We start from the raw sequence: 23260 nt of genomic DNA, 5'->3' as shown, positions 1-23260 counted from the left end.
GGTGTGGAATATGTGTGTGAGGCACTGGATGGTGAGGTGAAGGATAGTTTGGTTAACCCCTGTAGGGGGCTGTGTGATCCAATTGTGGGAGAGCATATTGTAAGTCCCCGTTTTCCAGAGCTATGCCAACACCTGTTGGAGGGTGAGTTCTTTGACCCCAGGGAGCTCACATTGGAGGCAGACCTTTTGGTGGATTCCAGACGGTCTGGAGGGGCATTGGGGAGTCACCCTGTGGGGAGTGGCTCAGGTATCTTCCAACCCAGAGTGGTGGAAGTGGTGCAGAGTAGGCCAGCTAGGTCCCGTTGTAGTGGGAGGGGTGTAGGGGCTCACGTCCTGTCTCAGTGGAGAAGGAGTGAGTGTGGGGCTGCGTGTCCCCAGGTGCCCGAAACCCAGTCTCAGAGCCTGGATGGTTCTTTAAGGGAACACCAGGTGGGGAGCCTAGGCTGCCCTGATGGGCCACCCGTTGAGGGGGATCCCCTAGTGTCTGGTGAACTGGGAGTGTCTGTAAGCAGGCCTCCATTAGTTCTGGTGTCTGGCAGTGCCGCTCCTAAGTGGAGGGTACAGAAGTCCAGACTGAGGGGTGAGGGGGGAGTCCCGAGTGGAAGGACCAGTGGGTCAGGGGCAAGGGCTGCGTCACCAGTGAATGACCATGGTGACACCACTTCTGTCCTGGGGGATCTTTGCACACTGTCAGATGGACAGGGGTTGGGAGATCTGCACCAGGTAGACTATCACACAACACATGAGTTTTGGGTTACCCTCAGGGGGGGCATGTGTGCTCCCAAGGAAGTCCTGGTGTGCCAGGCAAGTGTTCAACCGCAGGGGTTGGTAAGTCAGGTTCAGGTGTTGTCTGACCTGGAGGAAGGGGCAACTGTAATCAGTGTCCTGACTGATGTCGCTTCTAGCGGTAGCACTACAGGTGGGAGAGTACAGCACTCTGGAAGGGGGTGCAGAGGGAGGGAGTCCTTGCTTCTGACCCTAGTTCCACTAGAGGGTTTAGACCCTAGGTTGGAGGGCCAGGTTCAGGGTGTCCCTCACTGACCAGGTAGTCCAATTGCAGGGTAGAACCCCTGAACTGGTGGGCTAATTGTGCATTCTGGAAGGGGTTACCGCTCCAAGGAGGAGGACTGGGTGTGGGAGAGGCCACCCGTCTCTGGTCCAGCTGCCGGGTACAGGCCTGGGGCTGGTGGGTCAGTGTCAGGATGTCATACCTGACATGACAGGAGGGAGAATGGACAGAGGGTGCCAAGCACCTGGGGTTACTGCCCCCCGCTCTCTGACGCCACAGAGGTTTGAGAGCCCTGAGAGGCATAAGGCCTGGGTCTCATCACTGACTACTGTCAGTGGCAACTGTGGCTTGCTGTCTGTCTGTAGGGACACACCTGTGAGTAAGTTAAGGTTAGATGCTGCACAGGTGGTGTCCACAGGTAAAAAGAGAAGGGTTCCCCGTGTATTAGCTTGGTGGACCCTGAGAGTAATTACATAGGAATTGAAATGGGTTCAGATTGGCGTAGTACTGGAATATGCCCCTTCTGTTGAGGGCCAGGTCCATGTTCTATCGCTCAAAGCAGGGAAGCCCATCAAGGTAGTTATTGGTCTACCCTGCATTTTGGCTGGAAGGGGGTTGTGTTGGACTTGGCCCTTTTTGCAGGGACATCCCTGAACTTTTTGCCTTCCTCCTATATTTTGTCTGACCTGTTTTTGTTGGTTTTATGACTCTGGGCACTTTACCACTGCTGACCGGTGCTAAAGTGCATATACTCTCCCTATCATAAATTAATGTATGAATTAGTGATTCCATGATTGGCTTATTTGGTTTACTGGTCAGACCCTAGTACAGTGCACTGAGTGTGCCCAGGGCGTGTACACCAAATGCTGCTAGTGGGCTTGGAGCACTGATTGTGCCACCCACATAAGCAGCCTGTAAAAGTGTGTCTAAGGCCTGCCATTGCAGAGCCTGTGTGCAGTGTGCAATGCTGACTGGGCAAGTGCACCCACTTGCCAGTCCCTAAACCTTCCCTTTTCTTCATACAAGACACCCCTTTCGTAGGCCCAAGGGCAGGGTGCATTGTAAGTATAAGGTAGTACATGCCCTGGTGTGGCATGTCCTAAAAGTGAATTACAGCCATTTTCGTGTTTCACTATTGCAAGGCTACCTGTTCTCCATAGGCCAGAATGGGCAGTTAGATTAATACATGTTATAATCCTAACTGACTCAGGGAACATGGTAGAAATTCGCGTTTGGTATGCCTGAACTCAGAATGATAAAATACATATTTTAGTGAAGTTGGTTTTAACATTCTGTGTTTGAAAATACCACTTTTAGAAAGTAGGAATTTCTTAAAGTGTCGCATCTTAAGTACTGAACTGAACTAAGCTAAAACTACCATCTTAAGTATAGTATTGTGGATTTTTGTCGTTTGTGGTCTTGTGTTAAGTCTATATAAAGAATACTTATTTTTAATATACAACTGTGTGGTGTCCATCTGTAGTGTTGTCACTGGGTTACTGTATGTGGTCACAAATGCTTTACACACTGCCTCTGAGATAAGCCTGTCTGCTCGTGCCAAGCTACCAAGGGGGTGAGCAGGGGTTATTTTGGGAGTGTACCCCCTTACCCTGACTAGAGGCAAGGGTCCCTATATGTCACAAGTACCTACCTGGGCCAACTAGAGACCCCCAATTCTAACAATCTCCAACAGTGGAACATCTATCAAATATAACAGCCACATTAAAACAAAATGCAAGCAGCCTGGCAGATGTGTAGTAAAATCATTGAAAAGACCTGAAGTGCAGAAGTCTGTGTCTGGTGTTAAAGGAGACAAACTGTATTTGTGATCAGAAATAGGAATTCATCTATTAGCATCTGACCCAGATCTGTCCCCCAAGGAAACCTAGTACCATGAAGGTTAGAAGCACCTGCAGCAAGGACGTCCCTATACATTCAGTACAGAATATGTTTTGAATTTTACTAGTCAATTGCTAACATTGGTGCACGTGAAAAACTGACCAGTGTAGGAGAGCTAAGTTTTTAGGATTCTATGAATTCATAATTCAGAAATTAGTCTAGGGGTCTCAGCATACCCACAGCCTCGTGAAGTGATCCAGCTCCTTGAATGCACCCTCCATAACATCTCCCAGGAACAGAACCCAAAATCTAGTGAACTGTCGAGACACTACCCCTTCAGAAGCCATGGGAAGGATTACATACCATCGATGCTCTAGAGGAATAAGGAGGCTCGAGACCCTTCCTAAGAGCCCTCATGTGCACCTCTAAATCTGTTCTTAAAGATAGTGTTAAAAACTCACCTCATATCATAGTCCGAGAGTCGAGACTTTATATAGTGATTGCAAAATAGAATTTTGGACAAAGTTGGGATCATAGACCTTGATGATTCAGACATCCCTTGAAGCACCATCTGAACAACTGGGGTAACTGCCTACAAGATCGTCAGTTGTTCTAATCACAAGGACTAGAAATTCCCTTTCTTTTCCATGGAAGAAGAGTATGAGTGCTGACGGAAGCAGACAGCAACCACCCAAACTCCCAGTCTTAGCCTTTTCATTAATGGGAGTCAAGGGTGTCTCCAGCAGAAAAGCTGTGTCTACCTTGTGTTTTTTTAATTGGCCAACACATTCCTGACTTTCCATGTGCCATTTAGCCAGCACATATTCCAGGTCAATAAAGGAAACGCCAGTCCATGCTTTGAGCCTGACATTGTGCATGGTATCAAGTGAAAAGTGGATGAGCAAAAACGTATGCAAAGTATTATAGGCATATGTGTTAACGTGGAGAGTAAACATGCGTAGCATATAAATCACTCCCAAAATCATCACATAACCCACCCAATGTGTCCCCCTACAAGAAGTGATTAATCTCCCCCACCTCCACCCAACTGAGAAAGTATCACATAAATCTCACCATGAAAAGACAGCAAATGCCGAATGGAGGAATAGATCATACAGGTGCGAGAAAAGGCCATATGACAAGCGGGAAATAAGGGGCGGGGATTCTGCTGCACTCTGGATCTCACAGCTATTACTGAGACATGCCTGAGACCTGGGCTGCCCCATTGAAATATGCTAAATTTGTTCTGGGATGATGTGGTAAATCAGGACATAATTCAGTACTGTATGCATGTTTTCTGCTTTCCATTCTGAGCAGAAACTGACAGGCTGTGAGGAAACTTTGTTAATTCCACTTCCACCTGGCCTCAAAACAAATGCTTTACTGATCTACGTAAAATAAAATGGATCTACAAGTTGCACAATAGTCTTTCCAGCAGGAGCATTAAGATGCTATGCTACTTTAGGAGTCAAAACTCTGCCTTGATCGTTTTCACCTTTTAAAAATTATTTCTTGTGCTGTTTCCTACCTTGTTCTGAGCTCCCCCGCACCTCCATTCCTTCCGCCCCTACCCCGGTCCACCACGGGCTTGCCCGATTGTTGTGGAGGGTAGGCAGGGCGGCCATCACTACTTCCGGCTTGGGAGGGTGGAGTCAGGGGTCAGCGCTCCAGGCACTTTTTTTTAATTACATTTTTATTGTAACAATCGGAAAGCACATAGCACGTTGTCAAGCACAGTCCATCTCTTACGAAATATCATTAGCTCACTCACTGATTGGATATACACAGCCAATTAGCCAACATCCAGAGTCGGGCAGGCGGCAGGAGACAACGATTCCAAGAACATGTTACATCTGAAATGACAGTTACCAGCACCCAGGTTTAGTAGGGGCAATATAAAATCCTAATTCATAGTGTAAATATCTATCCGTAGCCACCAACCCAAGACTATTTTGCCCCCGGAGACTATACCCCTATGGTCCCTTTTATAGCGGACTTAGCCTATTCCAGCAGGCTCGCCCGCACTCCGATCTCTCCCGGCACACATCTCGTCCACCTCTTCCCCTGAGCTGTACAATACTGCATAATACTGTCGAAAACGTTCTACCATCTCCGCCTCATCAGTTAACAGCTCCCCGCTCTCTGCCTTTATTTCAGTGACTTGAGTTCTGCCCCGCCGCGCTTTCATTATCCGAGCCAAAACAGATCCCGGCCGTTCCCCCTCCTCATACATCCTCGCCGTTGCATATTTGCCTAGGTGTTTCACTTCTCTATCAGCTGCAGCATGATATTCCCCCAGCACTGATTTTATTTCCTCGTGTAATACCTCATTTCCCCCTGCAAGCTGTCTCTGCTTCCAGATCAACCAGCGTCTTACGAAGAGCTCTCAGCACTCCCGAATGTTTAGTCATCACTATCCCCCTGATGTACACCTTGAACGCCTCCCACACAGTCTGAAAACTGTCTACCGAGCCAATATTGGCGTCAAAGAAAGTATCAATGGCTTCAGCAATCTCTTCCCTAAGCACATGATCTAGTAAGGAATAGGGGGGAAGCACCACGTAAATGGCGGCAAGCGTTTGCTTGGAGTGTCTAATACCAGCAAAAATGGGGAGTGGTCCGAGAGCGTGCGCGGGAGTGTAAAACAACGCCTCACCCTGTTGATCAGAGCAGGGGAAATCATCCAGTAATCGATGCATGTATGTATGTTATGATATGCATAGTGTGTAAAACCCCCTGACTCACAATTCCTCATCCGCCACACATCACATACATCTAAACATACAAGGACTTCCTCCAGCTTTCTTGCAGCTGCTGACGTGCTCCTGGCCGGCCCAGCCGATCTATCCTTATCCGAGTCTCTAACTAAGTTAAAGTCTCCTCCCCATAAGATCCTGGCGTCCCCCCATTGAGCAACTATCCTAGCTATATCACCGAAAAACTCAGGACAGTCAAAATTGGGACCATAAATGTTAACTACCAGAGTTCCATTCCCCTTCCCACACACCTAGACACTACATATTGACCTTCCGGATCCGCTCTGAGCTGCGTAAATGTGAGAGATGACCGGGGGTTGACCCAAGTCAATACCCCTCTAGCATGTGTGGTAAAACCCGACGTGTTAATGTTGCCCCCCAGACCTCTATACTTCAACATATTGCTCATTTGCGGCAAGTGCGTCTCCTGCAGGAGTGCAAGGTCCACCCCCTGCCTGTTAAGATAGGATAGAACCTTCCTGAGTTTACAGTAATCGTTGAGCCCTCTAACATTCCATGTCATGGTTCGAATATCCCCCCCTTGTTCCTGCGACTCTCGCTGTTCACGTGACATTAATTACATAATCATGGCATACATTGTAGCAAGTATATTGGTATATAGACGTGCCGTGTAACCGCCTTGTAATGGAGACCCAACACCCGAACCCGCCCCCCATTGCAACTCTCCCTTCCCTGCCCTCCGCCCCCCTCCTACAGCAGACCTCCCCCAACATGGCCGCTTGAAATACAAATCCCTGTCCCGGCCCTCCCCCCCCCCCCTCTATCCTGTGTCCCTTTCGATGTGGAACAACAACAGTGCTAGGCACGCGTGAGCGGAGGTTGCCCCTCGTGTCCAATTTTAGCTAGAACCAACAACTATTGTAACTGGCCCTTGCCCCCGCTTGTCATCCTGTTCATCTTTTCAGCTTAGGCCATTAAATAGCTACCCCCCACTATCAGGTATAATGACCCCCATTGCGTACTGCAGGGATCCAATCACCTCTTTCCCTCCTATCAGCTTCCCCACGTCCCCTGAACTCTTGTCAGAGATATGAGGTAATCCAGATATATGTTCGACCTCCAACACTCTAGTATGCAGCTACCCCAATCCACAGCTTACATCTCAACGGTATGCCCCCCCCGAGTATAGCACACCAAGTTACACCCCCTTATTCCTCACAACAGAATGCGTTAACCAGTCCCTGTATAGTCTTTTATACCCCGCCTTACTGCAACCGAGACCAATGCTGTCTTCAGTCCTGTTTGTCCAACTCAGCCTCCTCAAACTCTCCTCGCTGCATGCGTTCCGGGTTAGTCTTGCGTTCGTTCGCCCATTTCTTGATGCTTGCTGCAAAACCTTTGGGTCCGTGAATATATGTGACTTTCCCTGACTATTCACCCGCAGTTTCGCAGGGTACAGTATGGCATAATCCATACCCATTTCTCGTAGCTGTCTTTTAAGATGCGCAAAGTGTCTGCGAGCCTCCTGCACTCTAGCCGTAAAATCAGGGTACAGTGAGAGTTCGGACCCCTCATACTTCAAAATCTTATTTTCCCTAGCAAGGCGAAGGGCAGCATCCCTGTCACGATAGTTGAGCAGCTTCGCTATTAATGGGCGCGGTGCTGCACCCGACGGTGGACGGGGGCCCAGGGCTCTGTACGCCCTCTCCACCACAAACATTGCAGAAAATACATCCTCACCCAGTAGTTGGGCAAGCAATTTCTCAATGAACTGTTCCATATTGCCTGTTGCTGTCGATTCAGGAAGGCCTACCAGTTGCAGGTTGCAGCGCCGAGAGCGCGCTTCCAAGTCCTCCGTCTTCTGCCGCAAAATTCGCATAACCTTACCCAGTTGCTTATTATCTGAGTCCAGGGTAGTGTGCGCCTCCTCAACCTCCGTAAGGCGCCGCTCTGTCATGTCCAATCGCTCCGCGTGCTTATCCAAACGTTCTACCATCCTGTCCATCCTGTATGATAAAGCGTCCATTTTAGCGCCCACGGTCGTGATGACACTCTGCAGAGAGTGCTCCATGGACTTTAGGATAGAGCGTATGTCCTCTTCAGCATCGTCTTGTGGCGTCGCCATCGTCCCTGCACCTCTACCCTGGGCGGGATCCTGCGATTTGGACCTTTTTTGCTTGAAAGTGATCTTCGATTGCGTTTTATCTCCCTTGCTCATAATTGTGCCCTTTCCAGCAGTTTACGTTCGTACTTGCACTTTCCTCAGGCAAATATGGAGGCATGGTCCTCTCCAAGACAGTTAGAGCAAGCGCGCCGTCGCCACCAACCGCCTTCGCCTTCAGCTTACAGTGCTCCGCTCCGCTCCCGCCGTTTCCCGCTCCTTCTCCTAGGCCCAGAAGCAGTGCGTCCTGCCGCCCCAATCAACTACCCGTGTGACCGTCCTGGTCAGCAGGTCCAAGGCGCCACTAAAGTTAAGTTAGTGCGTGGCCCACCACGCTCGGTCACATCCACTAACCCGTCAGCCCGGGTGGCACAAACAATTATCGGTGCTTGCAGGGTACCAGGGGCACAAATCGTCCATACAGCAGGCCTCGCAGCGTGGCTCAAACCTACTCCATGTAGTAATTGACTCCCAATAGGTCGTGGCACCAGCTTCACCCACTACATTGCGCAGTAACTGTACCTTTGCCCAAAAGTGCCTGCCTCGTGGCAATCAAATGACTGGGCTCAGCAAGTATGCCCCCATTGTCCAGCTCTCACACTCTTAGGCGCTGTCAGGGGGGTGGGGCGCATCCATAATTCCCTCCTGTGGCCTGTCACTCTCGCCGCCGGTCCGCACTCCTCTGCTAGCTTCGGGTGTCCGGCGCCTCGGTACCGCGCCTGGGTCTCGCTGCCTCCTACCGTCTCAGATGTCTCCTCCACAGACCACCATTGGGCCCCTGCTGTGGCCGCAGTCATCTCCCGCTCCAGCCGCCTTCGCAGGCACACTCGCGGCTTCTGTGCGAGACGTTCCGACCAAGCCCCCCCCCCCCTCGATGTCGAGGTCGCGTTTCCGCCGCACGCCTCACGACGTCGACCGGACTCCAGGATCACTGTGGGCCAGGGATGCAGGGCCTTGTCTACCGGAGACGCCTCGCCTTTCCACACTACCTCGCCGCTCACCTGCCAGGGCACCGGACTTCTCCTCTTCCTCCAGACCTCCGCTGACGCTTCTGGGGCAGGTAAGAGAACTATTACATCGCCTATGCTGCAGGATTTTTGCCGAATCTTTAGATGACTTTACGGAGCTCCGGGATCAGGCAGCCATCACGCTCCCGAGCTAGCTCCGCCCCCCCCAGCGCTCCAGGCACTTAAGGGGATGCCTCTTCCTGCTCGCAGTGGACGCGCGCAGCACTGATCACTTCACGCTAGCTGCCACAGGTTTTAACGCTGCCTTGATCGTTTTCACTTTATAAAAAATATTTCTTGTGCTGTTTCCTACCTTGTTCTGAGCTCCCCTGCACCTCCAGTCCTTCCGCCCCTACCCCGGTCCACCACAGGCTTGCCTGATTGATGTGGAGAGTAGGCAGGCGGCCAATCACTACTTCCGGCTTGGGAGGGTGGAGTCAGGGGTCAGCGTTCCAGGCACTTAAGGGGGTGCCTTTTCCTTCGTGCCAAAGACAAGCCGGTCTGCGCCTGTTCCGCGACCAGCGCCAGCCATGCTGCCGGTGGCTCTCCAATATCTAAACTCTGCAGGCTTTTAGGACAGAGATATGTAGCAGCAGCACTCAGTGCAACCCTTCCCGGCTGCTAGCTAGCCGTTTCAATTGCATGGAGCATTCATTCTTTCCCGCCCCTCTCTCAGTACGATCTCACATATTGGGCAGAGAAGTTCCACTTAACGTCCCTCCGGTAGTGGTCAAAGCTCGTCTCCTCAACTGCCGTTCTCTCCCCCGACATGAGGGCGATATCTGGCTCTACCTGACTTCCCACTCATGGGACCTGATGTTTCTGACCGAGACATGGGTTAAAGACTCTTCCAATCCTGATATTAGCTTGGTGATTCCCCCCGACTATCGTTTTGTTGGAATTAATCGTCCAGGAACTAAAGAAGGAGGAGGGATTGCTGTAATCCTCTGCTCTCACTGGAAGATTACGTCCAGGAATTTGGAGAACACAGGCCCTATTGAAGCCATGTATTTTAGCATATCTGATGCAACACACTTGATTGTTGCAGGGGTGGTGACATACAACCCTCCCGGCACACCGCCATCCTATCTCACAGAGCTTCTAGCTACCATTGCGGACCTCTCTTTGAGACACCCGCATTTCACTATTCTTGGAGACTTCAATCTGCATGTAGATGATACCGCATGCCTGAAGGCTAGCTCTCTGTTGGATACTCTGGCTGGCCTGAACTTCGCTCAGCAGGTACATGGCCCCACCCATCGTGCAGGCCATACCCTGGACCTCTGATTTACGAATTTTTCTGACCTGTCCACCTCGTCTCCACTACCTCTTACCTGGTTTAACCACAACTAAATCCCATTTAACCTGGCCATCTCCCTGCCGCCGGCCATTTCAAGTAAAGATAGAGACCTAAGTAGGAAGTGGTATAAAGTTACATGCGATGACCATGAACCTATACTGGCTAATTTGAGTTGGCAGGCCTCGGGCGATCTGAACACTGATGTTGCTAATTTTAATATCTGCCTAGCTTCGGCAATAGATGTTATTGCCCCAATGCAATCCCTTTCATCGGCCAGAGCTAAACCTTCAGTTCCATGGTTCTCCCAGGCTCTACGCGAAGAAAGAAGTAGCTGTAAGAAGCTTGAGCGCCGCTGGAGACTCACTTATGACCCTCTCGCCAAAACCATCTATAGAGATGCAATAAAAAAATGTAATAAACTCAAGCGCGCGACAATGAGAGAATTCTTTGTTAATAAAATTAATGCTGCTGATAACTCTGCTAAAACTTTGTTTCAAATTGTGAAGGATTTTACTAAACCGACGGCTCTTGCCGGCTCGATTAAACCTAGTCAAGATCTCTGCAATGGCCTCTCTGATTTTTTTCACAACAAAATCATTGACATCTTCTCTTCCTCCAATCAGACCTATGTGGGCCCTGCCCATAACACTATGATCCCCCAAGAAAAGGCGTTTGTTGCTTTTAAAGCAATCTCACTAGAAACTGCCCTACTGAAAATGCGGCGGTGCAAATCTGGATCACCACTAGACCCGGTTCCAGCCCAGGTACTTAGCTCCCTTGCCCCGGTCATCACTGACCCTTTAATCTCAATTTGGAACTCTTCCTTATCCTCAGGTCAGTTTCCCACAATATGGAAGCAGACCATGTTGATCCCCATCTTAAAAAAGGCTGAGGTGGACCCTGCAGTATTCAGCAACTACCGGCCTATATCTCTCCTCCCTAAACCAGCTAAGGTACTGGAAAAAGTTGTGCAAGAACAACTGGCCGACTATCTGGAGTCCAGAGAACTCCTCCATGACTCTCAATCCGGATTTAGATCCGGGTACAGTACGGAGACCGCACTGCTGGAAGTCACTAAGACTATTCGCGAGTGCGTGGACAGAGGAGAGGTAGCCATGTTAGTGCTCCTCGATCTGTCCGCGGCATTCGATACTGTCTCACATACCATCTTAGTTGACGGGCTCTATAATCTATGGATTCGGGACACTCCCCTGGCCTGGATAAGATCGTTCTTGACTGGAAGAACACAGCAGGTCTGGTGTCGGCCCTTTGCTTCAAAAGATAAAAAACCTATTAGCTGTGGAGTCCCACAGTGGTCTGCATTAAGCCCCCTCTTTTTCAATGTCTAGCTATCACCTCTAGCTAAGGTAATTGAAGCTTGAGGGGTCAGAGTGGTCTCTTATGCTGATGACACTCAGCTGGTATTTTCATTTAGTGATCACGCTGACAACGGCCTAGCCAACTTTAAACGTTGCCTCTCTAACATTGTATCGTGGATGACCCATAACACCCTCAAGCTTAATACTGACAAAACCGAGGTGCTGTTCTTCAACCAAAGGGCCCCACTGCTACCTTCTGTGTGGTGGCCGTCCGAGCTCAACCCCCCCATCCCCTGTTAAATCTGCCCGGAATTTGGGCTCTCAACAATGAACTGTCTTGTAAGGCCCAAATCAATAGGGTCACCTCCGCATGTTTTGGCAAACTGCGCATGATTAGAAAAATCTTCCCTTTTCTCCCTATGGACCCTCGGAGGTCGAACATTCACTCCCTCATTACCTCCCACCTGGATTATTCCAACAGCTTATATGTGGGGCCACCAGCATATCTTATCAATCGGTTGCAGATTGTGCAGAATGCGGCTGCGAGGCTGATATGTAACATCCCCTATCGAACTACCAAACAGTAAAGAATTTTGGGGTATAATCAACAAATTAATGAAAAGACACGGAAAGCAAAATACCATCGGAATAAGTGAAAACACTTGGTTAGAATACATTGATAAATTGTACAACCCCAAACTTGGAACAGAAAAGGCGGATGCAGTAATGTCACTAAACGTAAAGGAAAAAGAATCTTACCCCGAGGCAACCAGTACTACTATTGAAAGTGGAAAAAAACAGTTTTGCTGGGAAGCAGATGATCAATTCTGACAACCGTTAAACGCATAAAAACACTGATAAAATATTTGAAAGCGGAAGGAGCAGCAGGCCCAAACGGGCTACCAAATGCCCTGTTCAAACGAGACCTGGACGTTTGGGCAAACTATTTAACACCTCTTTTTAACCATGTGTTCCGAGATAACAAGATCCCACAGTCCTGGAGCGGTAACCTGTTCCACCCAATTTATAAGAGCGGCATCAGAACAGAACCCGGGAATTACAGGTTGATCGCCCTGATCGACGTAGAAGCCAAACTCTATGCTTCATGCATCCTGGAACATCTACAAGAGTGGACAGAGGAAAACAACATTATCCCAAAATTCCAAACAGGCTTCAGACGGGGAATGGGCACCATTACAAATCTAACAGCCTTGAAAATTCTTACGGAAAAAGCTGAAAGGAAAAAGGGAGTATTAGTGGCTTGGTACATTGACATAAAAGCGGCTTTCGACAGAGTGCCAAGGGACCGTTTGTGGAAGAAACTGAAAGCATGGGGACTGCCACAGCCATTGATAAATGCAATACAATCACTATACAGCGAAACATGGGCCACTGTTAAACTAGGGGACGGACAAAGAGTCTCTTCAAAAATAAATATAACAAACGGACTAAAACAGGGCTGCGTCCTTTCACCATGCTTATTTAATTTATACCTAGCAGATTTGAACAGTCACTTAGAACAAATAAATGGACACCCACCAAATTTGGCAAATGAGCCGGTTCAATACTTACAGTATGCAGATGATATTGTCCTGGTAAGTCAAACTCCGATAGGGCTGCAAAGGACAATAAACAAACTTCTACCTGGACGCCCAAGGTTTAGAATTGAATAAATCCAAAACCAAGGTGGTAAGATTAGCGGGCCCAAGACAAGGAAACTATAAATGGTATGCAAAGAACTCTCAAATAGAGGAAATAAGAGTTTATAAATACTTGGGCATCAGAATGGCAAGAAATCTGTCAATGGTTGAGCAGAAAAAGGAGATCACAGCAAAAGCTCAATCTTTAATATTTGCCTACAAACAACTATCCAAGAAACTGGAAAGCCCTTCACACGGGCATCTTTCAAAAATCATGGCAGCCCAATTGCTACCAACCCTGTCCTACGGTCTGGAAACCTGGCATGGCCAAGAAAGTAACATCTTAAACAAATTACAAACCAAGGTTTATAAAAACGGTATTCAATCTCTTTAAAGGTTCCTCGCCAGCACAAATTCGCTTGGAATTCGGACTACAGAACCAGGAATTCCAAAGGAAGGCAACCATGGTAAATCTATGCTGGAAACTCAGAGCAGCAGAGTTGGGAACTTTGAACAACTTGTGCTGGTTGGAAATAAAACAACAACTAGAGCAAAGAACCCCAAATACGTGGGGGGGCCAACTGCGGATAGCACTGGAAGAATTAGAGATCAATGGGCTTTGGAACAGCAAGTTGGAAAAGTCCACATTTAAAAAAGCTTGCAATAACAAAGCAAAAGCATTATCCTTCGTGGAGGATAAAAGGAGATTATTAAGACGCCGCCACGCATGGGTCATAATAAATTCTTATACACGGCTTAGACCACAACCTTATCTAGCAGCTCACTTCCGATTGTCTTTAAAAAGGAGATTCATGGCATACAGATTTGAAGATCATGGTTCATTAGACTTGGCGCCCACCTGTAAAAATAAGCATCAAACAAAGGCATGTTGTTTATGCGGTTATCACATTGAAACTCTGAGCCACTTACTGTGTGTCTGTGAATCAGTGAAATCAGAAAGAAGGAAGCTGCTGAGAACAGTTTTTAATTATTTAAATATCCGCACCTGCAGACAGGCGGCGACAAGTTGGATGGGTGCCGCATCAAACATTTTAATATGTAGGGGGATAAAATTTATGATAGCGGTAGAAAGCTTACTTATAAAAGTGGGCAAAGACTGAAGGCTCGGTGCCACAAAGGAACTAAGTAGAATTTTTATGAACTGAAAAAGTTTTTTTTTTAATGAAATGTGTTTTATATGCTTTATGGTTTGTGAAAACCAAATAAAGTTATTTTTGACTGACTGACTATCGCCACTCAATTACCCCGCAGCTGCGGAAACTCCACTGGCTCCCGGTGTCCTCCCGCATCCAGTTTAAAGCCCTGGTCTTGTCCTTCAGGGCTCTGAATGGCTGGGGACCATTGTATCTCAGACGGAGGCTGAAGCTGGTGCACTCATCCCGAGCACTTAGATCCAACCACCTCCGCCTTCTGCTCCCCCCGTTTCCAATGCTCTAGAAAAGGGGGTAGAGCTTTTGCGGTGGTCACGACCAAGCTCTGGAACAGTCTCCCCCTTAGTCTCCGGCTTACCGAATCTGAATCCGTGTTCAGGTGCAGCTTGAAGACCTTGCTGTTTTCCAACCACTAGCCTACATGTGTTTCTTTTGCTGCTTAGCGGTCTACAGCGCCGGGACACCCCCATTGGGGGGTAGCCGCGCGCTTAACAAATTTCAATAATAATAATAACTCTAAGAATAGACAAAATAGATATTTTAGAATGCATCCTCTGTGTGGTCAAGTAAATAAGCCACAACAGATTTACTGTCATAGTTCTCTTTGTTGCCAATGTTTTGCAGCAGAGATTTAAAAATATAATATCTGTAAATTCACTATCAGACGCCACTTTTCATGACTCCGCCCTTTGTGACCCCACCCCCTTTAGGCTTCTAAACCCTGATCCCGAGTTAATGAGTTCCTGAAGTATTTTTTTCCCACTTCCAGAAGTGCCCATATTTGAAAAATAGTGGAACAACGATTTGGCACGCGATGAAGTGCTGAAAAGAACATTAGCAAAACCAAAGGGGATGATGGGACGGAGCGTTGACAATACAAGCACTCACCCCCAGTCAACTGATCTGGGTTTAATCCATCACTGTTCTTTAGCTCACTCCGCCACCCCAGTTCAGACATGGCCATATGCAAATCAGTCTGACCCTGTGCCTCATGGGAACAGTCCAGCCTGAACTGCCAAGCCATGTCTTCCCTGGACCGGAATCAAGCTTCCCAGGACCGGTTTCTGGCATTACAGCAGTCTTCAGCCGGGCTTGCTTGAATCCAGTGGCAAAGTGAGCAAGGGACTCACGTCTGAGCATACCCTGCCAACTCATGGCGAACAAAGCAAAACCAAAGGGGATGATGGACGGAGCGTTGACAATACAAGCACTCACCCCCAGTCAACTGATCTGGGTTTAATCCATCACCGTTCTTTAGCTCACTCCGCCACCCCAGTTCAGACATGGCCATATGCAAATCAGTCTGACCCTGTGCCTCATGGGTACAGTCCAGCTTGAAGTGCCAAGCCATGTCTTCCCTGGACCGGAATCAAGCTTCCCAGGACCGGTTTCTGGCATTACAGCTGTCTTCAGCCGGGCTTGCTTGAATCCAGTGGCAAAGTGAGCATGGGACTCACGACTGAGCATACCCTGCCAACTTATGGCGAACAAAGCAAAACCAAAGGGGATGATGGACGGAGCGTTGACAATACAAGCACCACCCCCAGACAACTGATCTGGGTTTAATCCATCACCGTTCTTTAGCTCACTTACACATACATGCCAACTGACCCGATTAAGACAGGCGACTCCCAACTTTCTAAGCAAACAAGCATTTGAAATGCAATAGGTCTCGCATTTACGAGAGTTTGAGCTATTGGCATTGTAAATGACAAAAGCTTACATTCTCGCAAATGCAAGACCTATTGCATTGCAAATTTTTGTTGTTGTTTACAAGCGCCCCATGCCGCGCTTTCACCTTAATAGAGGCCGCGCCTCCATCTTTAGATGAGCCGCTTTTAAAGAAAGGGGCGCGGTCCCCATTAAAGTGAAAGCATGTTTGGGGCGCTTTTACAAATAAAAAAAAATGCATTTGTTTCTCAAGTTGACAAACCAATGTTTTTTTTTGTAAAAGTGCCCCATGCTGCGGTTTCACTTTATTAGAGGCAGCAGACCTTTCTTTGGACGTGGCTCATCTAAAGAAAGGGGTGTGGCCTCAACATAAAACCGCGGCATGGGGGCTTGTAAACAACAACAAAGTGAATAAATAGTACGAAACAAAACATGCCACCACGTTCTGTGCCGCAAATAAACCAAAGGTGTGGCCCCCACTGTAGCGTGCCATGCAATTAAAAAAAAAAATGATACAGCGTTCGGTGAGAACGTGTCTTGCCTACAACAGCACACAGGTGAAAACAATTTAAGGAAATAGCGCTTGGAGGCTGTAATTAAAGACCTACCGAGTAACAACACAGATAAGAGGACCAGTCCTTAGGGGGGTTTCAAGATGAGAGAAGGCTGTACTAAGTAGGGACTACTACGCCTATTGACCAATGAAAAGCTACAGTTTACGAAGGACAATGACACAAACCAATGAAAAATATGGGCGGAGCTTCAAGTCCCTACCTGAATACAGCATGCCTCACACAACAGCGCATGTGCTGCCCATGCTCGACCTAAAAATGGCTTCATTGTAGCTGTCTCCACCTGAAATTGCCTTTCCTTTAATGCACGGATACTCATAGTACGGCCCGCGGGCCGGCAGCGGCCCAGCAAGCCTTCTCTGGCAGCCCGCGGACCTTGCAGACAATTTACCCATGTTTTAAAAAAAGTAAAGTGTCCTGCGCGCCGTGACTTTGAGACTCTGCTGCTCTGTGGGGGCCGGGGCATTCCAGTGATAGTCAGAGTGCAGCTGCAGGGGGCGCTATGAGGTGAAATACAGAAGCCTCATTAACATACAAATGGTCTTTTAAAGACCTGTGAAGTGCTCGGGTGCGCGCACACACAGGCACAGTGAGATGAAGAGGGTGAGGTAGAGGGAGAACGAGGGAGGGAGAGGGAGGGAGAGCGAGAGAGAGCGAGGGAGGGAAATGGAGGCAGACAGAAGAAGAGCTAGGGAGGGAGGGAAAGGGAGACAGACAGAGGGAGAGCAAGGGAGGGAGGGAAAGGGAGGGAGAGCGAGGGAGGGAGGGAACGGGAGGCAGAGAGAGGGAGTGAGGGAAAGGGAGGCAGACAGAGGGAGAGCGAGGGAGGGAGAGCGAGCGAGGGAGGGAAAGGGAGGCAGACAAAGGGAGAGCGAGGGAGGGAGGGAGAGCGAGGGAGGGAAAGGGAGGGAGAGCGAGGGAGAGAGGGAAAGGGAGGCTCACAGGGGGAGAGCGAGGGAGGGAAAGGGAGGGAGACAGAGGGAGAGCGAGGGAGGCAGACAGAGGGAGAGCGAGAGAGGGAGGGAGGAAAGGAGGCAGACAGAGGGAGAGCGAGGGGGAAAGGGAGGGAGGGAAAGGGAGGCAGACAGAGGGAGAGCGAGGGAGGGAGGGAGGGAAAGGGAGGCAGACAGAGGGAGAGCGAGAGAGGGGAGGAAAGGAGGGAGGGAAAGGGAGGCAGAGAGAGGGAGACAGAAAGAGGGAGACAAAGAGAGGGAGACAGACAGAGGGAGACAAGGAGAGGGAGAGGGAGGGAGACAGAGAAAGGGAGAGAGAGACAAAGAGAGGGAGAGGGAGGGAGACAGAGGGAGGGAGGAGGGTGACAGAGGGAGGGAGGAGGGTGACAGAGGGAGGGAAGAGGGTGACAGACAAAGGGAGGAGGGTGACAGACAGAGGGAGGGAGACAGACAGAGGGAGGGAGGGTGACAGACAGAGGGAGGGAGGGTGACAGACAGAGGGAGGGAGGGTGACAGAGTGAGGAGGGAAGGAGAGAGTGGGAGACAGAGGATAGGGAAGGAGAGAGAGGGAGACAGAGAGAGATGGAGAGACAGAGAGAGAGAGAGAGAGAGTGAGACAGTCAGAGTGAGTGAGACAGAGGGAGTCAGGGAGTGAGACAGTCTGGGTGAGACAGAGGTAGAGAGAGATGTGTGTGTGCCGGGTCTGGTGGCTCAGTGGACGAAGGCGTCCGCTGCAGGGGCCTGTGTTCAACCTCAGTTTTTTTTGTTTCTCTAGCCCTCCCCCCTCCCCCACTTACCCCGCCCCCACCGGTGCGGCCCTCGGACACAAACCACACTGTAAATTTGGCCCGAGAGAAAGTTTGTGAGAACCCATGCTTTAATGCATGTCAATGGGAAAAATGAAGCCCCTCCCACCTTTCTTCTTTCAAAATCTCCCACTTGCTTGTTTCAACATTTTGGCATGTATGCCCACATGCACAGAAGCCATGAAAAATGAAAACTGCCCAGCCATGCCACAAATCATGGATATGCTATCAGACATTAAAGAGGCTAATCAATGAAGCAACAGGCTGCGAATCGAACTGCTGCCCCATTTGGGGGAAGAGGATGTGATAATAGCCAGAACTGCCGACTTTGGAGCTGGGGAACCAAGTTAGAGTCTGGGTGTCGTGCCGTGGACACTGGCACTAGGACCCTAGGCACAGGGTGGGGGGACAGGGGACACCGGACACTACATCTGGTCAGGGGAGGGAACGAGGGCACTCTGGGACAGGACCTCGAGGTAGAAGGTCGCAGGATCGCCCCACTGCGAGGCGGCAAAGAATAAAAGATACCTGAATCACCCCCACTGTGTCCTGAGTGTTTGTACGAAGAAGAACACGACAACTGGCGACGAAGGGAAACGAAGATCCATTTGCGTGCTGATCGGTGTAAGAGCGATTTTAAACCAGGAGCCCACCCTGGATCGCGTCGTGACCAAGAAGAAGATTGAGGTGCCATAGGGAGGTGAATCGGAGGTGCAGAGAATCGCAGCGACGCGGGAGCCCACCCCGACCGCTGCGGAAGGAAAATCAAGTGACCCGGTAAGCGCCGCAGTACAAAGAAAGTGCGAAGTTTGAATAATCAGAAATTGGCGCGAGCTCTCGCGAGAGTCTCTGCGGCCATTTTGGAGCCAGGCGCGAGAGCCAATGAGAACGAAGATTAGACGGGCGGCCATTTTTAAGTCAGGCAGCGTCCCGATTGGCTACAAAACAACGCGAGACTATGGCGGCCATCTTGAAGTCAGGCAAACTGACCAATAAGGAATAGCGCGGCTGCCATTTTAGGGCCAGGCAACGCGTGAATAACACAAAAGAGGGCAAAATACATGGAATTGAAAGGCAATAAAGACAGAAAAGAGAACAAGGAAAAGAACATGGAAATAGAATATTAAAAGGAAAAAAGGATAAGAAAAAGAGGCAAATAAAGACTAAGACAAAAAAAAAAACATGCCCAGAAAAGTGAAAGGCAACAAAGGGTAAAGGATCAAACAGGAACAGATAAAGAGAGATAAAGCAGTATAGGAGACCCAGGAAAGAAAATAGAAAGAAAGGAGAAATGGCAGAACCGAAACCAAGTGCGCAATACAGACGTCCACTACCATTCAGTCTATCTGAACCACAAACAGGAATCAGATGGGAGAAGTGGGTCAGAAGGTTTGAAAACTATGTGGAGGCGACTGACGTAACAGCAGCAAAGACACTAGGTCTATTTCTGAACTTAGTAGGAGATGAGGTGGAAGACCTACTAGTGACACTGCCAAAAGAAGAGATCAACACCTATGAGAAGCTAAAGAAATGCCTAACGGACAAATTTGACTCCCAGAGAAATGTTGATTTCGAACGGTACAGCTTCATGATCGCATTCCAACAAGCAGACGAATTGCTGGATGACTTCGCAACGAGGTTGCGGAAACTAGTAACGCATTGTGAGTTTGACAAATTCGACAACGAACAGGCAATAAGGTTGCGCATCATCGAAGGCTGTCGTGACATTGATTTCCGAACAAGGATCCTAAAGGAACCAATCTCACTGGAGAACATACTAGCACTGGGAAGGGCTGAAGCCAGAGCGACAGCACATGCCAAAGAAATGGAACGAGGTAAACCAAGAGGCATAGAACAGATTCAGCGAATGACAAACAACAACCGCTCAGGAGGCTGGAAAAAGGAAAAGAGTGAACAGACGGAGAAGAGATAGCCGGAAGGAACATGCTACAGGTGCGGACTTGAGTTCCCACACAGAGGCCCATGCCCGGCTTTCGGCCAGACCTGCAGAAAATGCAATGGAAGAGACACTATGCCAGTGTGTGCCAAGGGAGGCAGTTCAGAAACGACCGAGGAAGGCCAGGGAGAGCGCGAATGCCAATAAGCAGACACATCAGGCATGTCGAGACAGGGGTAAGAGGCTCATCAATAGAGTCAGGAGGAGAGGAAGAAGAAGAAAAAAACGGAACGATCATATCTCATGACCAATGTGACCACAGAGTCAGAAACGGAAGAGGAAGATGAAGAAAGAATATGCCTGATAGACAAAAAGAAAATAAAGAAAACCGAATCGGTGAACATAAAGGTGGGGCCGCATGAGGCAGAATTTGTCCTGGACAGTGGTGCAACATGCAACATCATGTGCGTCTCTGAATATGAAAAGATGAAAGTAAAGCCAATTCTAAAACCATCCCGAGTGAGAGTATTCACGTGGGGGGCCAAGAGACCAGTGATAAACCTGGGAAAATTCAAAGAAAACTGACGTACAAAGATCAGAGGACAATCGAAGAAATGCACGTACTGAAGGGAGACATCCCGGCGCCATGCCTACTAAGCAATGTCACGGCTCAAGTAATGGGTCTCATGGCAATGACATACAACATGTCAGAAAAGAAAAACATTCGGAGAGAATACCCCAAGCTACTACAAGGGCTAGGAAAGCTGAAAGGCAGACAAATTACGCTACACATTGACGAAACGGTGAGGCCAGTCACACAACACCACAGAAGAGTGCCAATACATCTGCAGCCACAGGTAGAGGAAGAGCTTGAAGCACTACTAAAACAGGATATAATAGAGCAGGCGGAAGGACCGACACCCTGGGTGTCGCCCATTGTGGCTGTCCCAAAGAAAGACACATCTAAAATAAGAATATGTGTGGACATGAGAATACCGAACAAGGCCATTGAACGTGAACGACATCCTGGGCCACATTTGGATGACATGATTAGCTGTCTCACAGGCACAAGGCGTTTTTCCAAACTGGACCTGTGTAAAGGGTACCACCAATTAGAACTGGATCCTCAATCTCGGTATATCACAACATTCTCCACCCACCTAGGTCTGTTTAGATACAAACGTCTGAGCTTTGGGATCTCCTCCCCGCAGAAATATTTCAAGAAACCATAAGACAAATAATACGGCCAATAAAGAACAGCTTAAACTATAGCGATGACATTCTAGTATTTGGCAAGTCAGACGAAGAGCATGACAAAGCTCTAAGAGAAGTGTGCTCACACCTGGAGCAGTCCAGCTTGACACTGAATGAAGACAAGTGCGAGCTAGGGCGAAATGAACTGGTTTCTTTGGTCACATCTTCTCCAGAAAAGGAATGCGGTCATTCCTTGGTCTAGCAAGTTACTGCGCAAGGTACATCAAAGACTTTGCCACTGTAAGCGCACCACTGAGAGAGCTGAAAAAGCAAGGACAAATTTTCTTGTGAACCGACGAATACAGCAAGGCGTTCGAAGAAATAAGAGAGGCCGTCACAGCAGTGGATCACCTGGCCTACTTCGACCCAAGACTATGCACCGAACTGACAGTAGATGCAAGCCCAGTGGGACTAGGAGCTATACTGGCACAGCATCAACCAGGGAGAGACTCCTCAAGACATATAGTGGCATATGGAAGCAAGAGCTTGTCAGAAGTTGAAAAGGGATACTCTCAAACAGAAAAAGAGAACTTGGCAGTGGTGTGGGCCTGCGAACATTACCACATGTTCTTATATGGGAAACCATTTACAATCATAACAGACCACCAGGCACTCACAACAATTTATGGTAATCCGAACGCGAAGATACCGCCCAGAATAGAGAGATGGGGAATGAGACTAATGGACCACAACTTCAAGATCATTCACAAGCCAGGAAAAGAGCAAAACTCAGCTGATTACGTGTCGCGGCACCCTCTGCCACAAGCATCACAAGCAACAACAATGGCAGAGGAATATCTCAATTTTGCATTGAAGCTCAGTACACCGACAACAATAACACTGGAAGAGTTGGAGTACGAGACAAAACGAGATCACACCATGCAGGAATCAATGAAGATCACCAAACAACAAAGATGGAGGCACGTGAACAGCAACAGTAATGTGGAAAGAGGGGTAGAGAAAGAGGAACTGCTCGCCTTCAAAAAGATAAGTGAAGAACTATCGGAGTGCGGAAATGGAATAATAATGAGAGGCACTCGGATAGTAATGCCCCGGACACTGAGAAAAAGAACAGTGGAACTGGCGCATGAATCACACAGAGGAATTGTAGCAACAAAAAGAATGCTGCGGGAAAAAGTGTGGTTTCCGGGACTAGACAAGATGGTGGAAGAAATGGTGACGCGTTGTCACATTTGTCAAATAACAGGACAGTCATCAAAACCAGAACCGCTGCAAATGTCCCCACTACCGAAGGCGGTGTGGACAGAGCTGGCAGCAGATTTCTATGGACCCCTGGAGACAGGAAGTTACCTGCTGGTAATTATCGATGAATACTCAAGGTTCCCAATAGTGAGACCTGTCGCATCAACGTCAGCAAATGCAACACTGCCAGTGCTCGATGACGTGTTCGCAGCATGGGGCTCACCACAGACACTAAAAACAGACAATGGCCCGCCATTCGCAGGTGAAGAATTCAGGAGGTTCATGGCGTATCTGGGAGTACATCACAGAAGAATAACACCGCTGTGGCCCCAGGCGAATGGCATGGCAGAACGGTTCATGGGGACAATCAAGAAGGCAATACAGAGGGCAAAACTGACACAAATATCCACTGGGCAGGCCCTATGTCAAGTACTAAGGGAGTATCGCAACACCCCCCACAGCTCCACTGGGAGATGTCCTGCAGAACTGGTACTAGGGCGCGCAACCAGAACGAGATTGCCACAGATAAAAGACGCGGAGAACACAAAACAAAAGGACATTGCGGCAAGAGACAAGGAACAGAAAGCGAAAATGAAGACATACGCAGACCAGAGAAGACATGCGGCCAGTACAACAATAAAAGAAGGGGACACCGTGCTAGTGAAACAGAGACGAATAAGAAAATCGGACAGCGCCTTCTCAAAAGATCCTCTGAAGGTGACAGAAGTCAAGGGGCCAAT

The sequence above is a fragment of the Lissotriton vulgaris genome, chromosome 11, assembly GCF_964263255.1.
Source record: "Lissotriton vulgaris chromosome 11, aLisVul1.2, whole genome shotgun sequence".
Lineage (NCBI taxonomy): Eukaryota > Metazoa > Chordata > Amphibia > Caudata > Salamandridae > Lissotriton > Lissotriton vulgaris.
This window is presented reverse-complemented; position numbering follows the sequence as displayed.